Source organism: Pterocles gutturalis, unplaced genomic scaffold, assembly GCF_000699245.1.
Source record: "Pterocles gutturalis isolate BGI_N339 unplaced genomic scaffold, ASM69924v1 scaffold14928, whole genome shotgun sequence".
Lineage (NCBI taxonomy): Eukaryota > Metazoa > Chordata > Aves > Pterocliformes > Pteroclidae > Pterocles > Pterocles gutturalis.
The window spans coordinates 23,621-30,039 of record NW_010123297.1 but is presented as its reverse complement, the minus strand read 5'-3'; positions in this window follow the sequence as shown (position 1 = coordinate 30,039).

Sequence of the window (6,419 nt, the reverse complement as noted above, 5' to 3'; positions counted from 1 at the left end):
TTATTCTTTAAATGCCTTTCAGTAGTACTCAGTATAATCTTCTCCGTAATTTTCCCAGGAACTGAGGTTAGATTAACAGCTCTGTAGCTCCCTGGGTCTTCCCTCACGCCCTTTGTGTAGACTGGAATAACACTGGCTAGCTCCCCAATAACACTCAGCAGGGACCTCCCCACACTCCCAGGACTTTTGGTACATGATGGAGAGGGGCCCTGACATAACATCCGCTAGCTCCTGCAGTATTCTGGGATGAATCCCATCAGGCCCCATGGACTTGTGAACATTCAGCTGATACAGCTGGTGCCTTACAATTTCAGTGTCCACAAGTGGAAAGTCACTGTTCCCACACTCATGGTCCTCTGACTCAGGGGACTGGGCAGCCCAAGGTCTATCAGTGTTATTAAAGACTGAGGCAAATAATGCATTGGACGTCTCTGCTTTTTCTTCATCCCTAATAGTCAGATGACCAACAAGTATCAGTCCAGTGTTTTCTTCAGACCTCCTCTTGATGTTAACGTACTTCAAAAAGCCCTTCTTGTTATCTGGAACAACAATGTCCAGTTTCAACTCTAATTGAACTTCTGCCTTTCATGTCTTCTCCCTGCATAAACAAACCACAGCTCTGTACTCTTCCTGCAGAGCCTGACTTTGCTTCCAGGGTTCATACAGTTTCTTTTTCCTCCTGAGGTCCATGAGGATTCCCTGTTCAGCCAAGCTGCTCTTCTGCTCCACTTGCTTGACTTATGACACAGTGATTCAACTACTTTGGATCCAAATTCTCTGCATCATTTAAATTCTACTTTTCATTATTTCTGCAATCTTTGTCAACTGCAGGAGCTTCTCTAAATATTAGAAATAAATTCTCAACCAAATTATTAACAACAACGCAGAACTGCAGTAATTCCTGGACAGACCCCTGGTGACTTCCACTTTAAATGTCCCACTCTAAAACTAAGCTTTCACCTGCTCTGTCAGCATGTTTTCTACATCCTGCCTCAGCCATTACTCCACAGTTTGCTTGTAGAATTATGATTTGCAAGTGTCAGAAAGCTTGCTAAGTCTAGAGTTATGTTATCAACCACTTCCTTCCTACTCCCAAGATCAATTTCTTAAGAAGAAAAATGGATTTTTCCATCTCAGATGGTTCTTAACAAAACCATGATTATTTTGCTCAGTTATTCTCAAGGTACTTAGAACGGCTTAATAATTGGTTCTACTACTTCTTGAGTGACAAAGTCTGAACAATTAGTCTACAGTTCCCAAGTTCTCCTCTCTTCATAAGAGCAGTTATCATAATAGCACTACCACTTTTTCATGAGTTTGTGAGTGACAATTCCTCCAGGTCAGTGACTGCTTTGACAAACTTAATATATTCTGACAACCTGGCTACATCTAATCTAATTATTCTCTCTCTTTCATTCCTTAATCTCAGTTGTGTTTCCATCTGCCTCAAAAATTAGCATTACTTACCTAACCAAAATTCACTTATTTTTTTAAAAACATTGAGGCAGAGGCATGGAATGTTTCTGCTTTCTCTGACATTTGTTGTTGTTTTCTCCCTCATTCTTTTATTTCTTCAGTAGTTACAGAAATTTATTACCTTCACTACTTGTATTTTGCAACTCAGCATTTCTAGGCTTTTTTGGTTCTGAATTCTTGTATTCTTTTAGTAATTATCTCTAGTCATATCATTATTTCTATTTTTTTTATGATATTAATAAGGTCTTTAAAGGGCTTGGTCCCTTTTTACCAAATCTTTTTTGTGTCAGGATAGTTTGTGTCTACGGGTTCAGTGTCTTTGGTCCAGTCTCTCCGATAACTACCTAATGTCTTTTGAATCATCATACTTAGCTATTTTCCAGTTCCAGCAAATATCTGTCAGCCTTCCTCTTTCTGACGCATTGTTTTTAATCTTTATTGACACTTTTGAGTTTTAAGCTGATAGAAACTTCCACAATTTTACTCCTGGCTCATTAGAGCTTACCCTGTCTTCCGTTTTTCACGCTTTTCTATGGCTTCTGATTTTCCAATAACCTCCTTTTCTCAGATATTCAAATGTACAGGCTTTTTCTCCCACTCAATTCTTTCAGCATCTTATTGACTAGTACCATAAATTTTATTCCCTCATTCTCAACCAGTATTGGTCATTCACAAGCTCTTTGCCAATAGCACCAGTTCTACCTTTCAGCTGTTCTTTTTCACTTCCTTTAACCTAGCTTTCAGTTTTGCTTAGGTTTTAAGGTTACATTAGTTTAACTTAATAAATCTAAGACAAATTTGGAAAGATTTTACATAAAATAAGTGTGAAGTGAAATCACAAGTTTAAAATTTAATAGGTAGCCACTAGTTAGCCTTCCTTACCAATAATTTCAAGATTTACGTTCAGCACTTGAGTAAAGTTTTCAGAATTTAAAACCACTTTTATCTTCAGAGGTTAGGGGTTATCACTTATTTATTTTAAGACAGCTGCCTCATCACTTGCCCAGTCTGACTATTTATTCTTTTTATATGGTGTTACTGATATTCACATAAAATGTCATACAGGACTGGAGTTGTAACTACACATTAGTAGTCACTCCAAAGACCTAACAAGAAATCCTAAGACAACAGATGCCACAATGATACAGATGGCAGATTCAATAACAAGTTACTTCACTCAAAACTGCCAGCCAGCCTTCAGTAGGCTGAAAAACAGACCTGTTAAAAACAATACTCTCCTCTTTGCTGTGGCACCACTACTGAGAGCAATCATGATCAGTACAAGACCCGCAATACAGAACTTCAGAAACTACACTGTCTTCATTTTTGGCCTCTGGCTTACTTAACACAACTAGGCATGATGTCAGGCCACCTTCAAACTCCTAAGAAAAGGCTCCTAAGAAGGAAAAAGAGGCATACAGCTGCTCTTTTCCTCTCAGGTGTTTTTCAACAAAATAAAAACAGGGCTTGGGCACACAGTGACAATGTGTGATGCAGAAACTATTTTCTCCCTGCAGAGAAGCTAGGTCTCTTTGTCTAGTGACACCAACTCCTCTTCATTTGATCAACCTCCCAGATACCTTTATATGTGCCTTGTTAATGAAATCCTTGTGTTCTCAGCACCCATTGCAAGACACGTCTTCCTGTAGTGCCCAACAGCCTTCCCAAGCGAGCACTCCAAATGCTAGGTTCCATCTCATCCATTGATTTCTTTTGTCAGGAACATGACAGACACAATCCCAGCAAGTCAAGACAAGGACCTAAGTGGCGTCTTCCAAGGTCAGGATCCCTGTTTGGGCAGAGCTCCCCCAGCTGCAGGAAGAAGAAAGACTAACAACCACATTGGTGATACACCATTTTTCATACACTTCTTCCCTCTGGGGTATCTATAACAATACCTGCCTTGTTTTCTGTTGGCAAACTTAGCTGGCTAACATATTCAGTCTCACAGGTGTTTTGGTCTCTCCTTCACTAGCAACCATAGGCCATTAAGAAGTTCTCATACTGCCAAAGAAACCTGCACTCTGGACAAAAGCGTATAAGCATAATTAACCTGATGTAACCTGATGTAAATTTTAGGGCACCTCTGGTCCTTTTGAACTAATATGTACTTGACATGCTAGAGCAAAAAGGTACATAGCAAATTATCTAGTGTTCCAAAAAGTATCAAAAGGCTCCCTACATACCAACATGTTCCCTCCTATCAAACGTAATTATAACGATATGTGTGGGTTAATTCCAACATTGCACTTTGTATTCAAGTACCACACAGGAAATTCGTCTATTTCTGGAAGAAAAGCTTACAAGAATGCCATGCAATTTTTAAAAATGCAAAAGGGACTATTTGGCAGCAATCTAAAAAAGAACCCAGATTCACTGTGCCTCACTCTTCAAAACCATTTTTCCTCACAGTCACAAATCAAATCAGAATTTCCCATCAAACTTCCAGATTAGAATGTAGAAAGGTTACTGTGACAGACAGACAGACAGACAATTAGTATGTAAGTCCATAACAATTTTTTGAAAATACAAATCAATAATTCAAACTAATTCAGTATTTCACAAAGAAAATGCAGGTATGGATTTGGGTAGCTGGTGTTTATTGTAAAACCACTTCATTATTGGGAGCTCTTTCCTGTAACTGCAGGAGGCTGCAATCTCCACTATCACTACAGAGCCTGTTTACCCTCTGTCTCATTTTTTGTTACGATATTGAACTGAAACCCACAGTAGGAGACAGGAATTCTTATGCTTGGCGCAGGACTAACAATGGCATATCATTAAGTTTTGATGACAGTCTCAAAGGAAAGCAGTTTTCAAGTTTGAACTTGGGGGACAGCAGGAGACTAAGCAACAGACCACAGGGAGAAACTTTGATCATGTCTCAGGTTGATCAAAGGGTCACCTGACACTTATGAAGAAGTCTCTCTGGGCACCCTGGAGACAAAGGTAGAAGAGACCAGAGGAGATATTCTAAAAGCAGAGGCGTTATCAATTGCAAAGCAGGCCACAGTAAATGGAAACTGGCTTCACAAGAATTGAGAAATAAGCTATGATTTGAAATAAAGTTTGAAACAAAAGCAGAGTACTGAACTCCCCACAGTGCACAGATTTCGACAGCAAGCACATTCAGTACGAAATGTCAGGAAAATGTGTGGTCATTATTATTTGGTTTATCTTGCTTTCTTAGAAGAGTCAAAGGAAGACTGATTGCTTTTTAAATGCTTCACAAGGACTCAAGAATCCAGCCTGCTCAAAATTTCTATTTATTTTCCAAACTCAGTAACACAAATCTCCTCTGGCAACAAAACCACCAGACACTACAAAAACTTGCAGATACATTTCCTTGCCCCCTGCCTGGCAGTCATCAGCTTCTGGATTCAGTAACAGACCAAAGAAATCCCAGTGGAATTTCATCCTCCAGGAGCCAGCAACAAACCCTGTGTACTTTTGAACAGATAAGCAATAGCCAGCCAGAAACTGAGATTTGCATTCTTCAGAAAAACAAAGTCTCGTGGAGTTCTGTTTCTCTGTGCTTCCGTCTGTCTACTGTCTGCTCCATTCCTCCCTTCTGCCTTGCATGTGGCACTAGCTTCTGTGACTGCCTGTGTCACCGCAGCCAACGTAAATACTACTGCATGCAGTACCAACAGCCCCAATGCCCATAAAATCTATTTGAATAGCAAATACAAACTTTGGCACGATTTTCTTCCCACTTTCCCTCCTACTGTTGGCACATAAGACACAACATTTGCTGAGGATGATGCTTTTTACCTTAAAATAGGTATCACCACATAGGTACAGCAGCATTTACTTAACAGGTGTGGTTTACATGCCTCATTTTGAAAGTACTGTAACAAAAAGATGCATACAAATTGTCCTGTTATCTGAGTTGTGCCTCAGAAGGACAGAAGTTCACCTGCTGAAGATATCTGCTGTGGCTCTACTTCAGAAAATGAGTCTGCACAATGAGACTGAAGTCCAAGTACATTCAGAGGACATTTACTAAGCTTACGTGTCATGTGTCAAGAGCAGTAACAGAGAATTACGGTTTATCAGGAAGAGATAATAATGGATGGTTGTTCAGCCCGAACAGACAATGAATGGTACTACAGAAAAACACATTAATGCAGTTAAGATCTTCACTAAGGAAGAATTACTTTTACTCAACACCACTAACTTAAGACATACAAGCCTGACTTTGCAATTCATAATTGAATCTAAACCTACAGAGAGCAAATAAAATTTTAAATAATCAAAATACTTTGCTTTCTCTGCCAGCTGTATATGTATCTAGCCAAATGATAGATGAAAATAAAAGCCAGTCTCTCTTACTATATTTCAATGCCTAGCTCTGAAATTAAACTAAAGGAAGGAATATACTCTCTTCACTTAAAAAAAAATCCAACAACATCCAAGACATTTATTTTTTTTAACCAGGCTACAAAATAAACTGAAAACATATCTTAAGATCAGAAAAAGCAGCAAAGGACAGCAAGCCTGAAATTTGAATTGTACTACAATTCTTGACTAGACACACTAATTCTACATTCAATAAATGTAAAGAACATACACTTTCTGACAATTCAGAAGTTCACAGTACATTTTGCAAGGATAAAATTCCAGGTCAAAACTTGCTGTCTCTCTCAATATTGAGACTATGCTCATTACAAGATGTTACACTCTTTGAAGGTAACAGCAAAAAAAAGCAAAAAATATTTTAAATGGAAGAAAAAACGCAGCCTAACTTTCAAAGCAGGGAACTGTTCTGTTCACTGGATAACTAACACCTGCAGAGGAACAGTGTAAAACAAGACTTATAAAAAAGCTAAGAAGTCAGATATTGTACTCTGAAGACATCTTGCTTCCACTTCCCTGGCTCTGGCAGGCCAGCCGAGGCAGTGCCATTTCAACGAGGAAAGGGCTGAAGCATGGATCCCTAA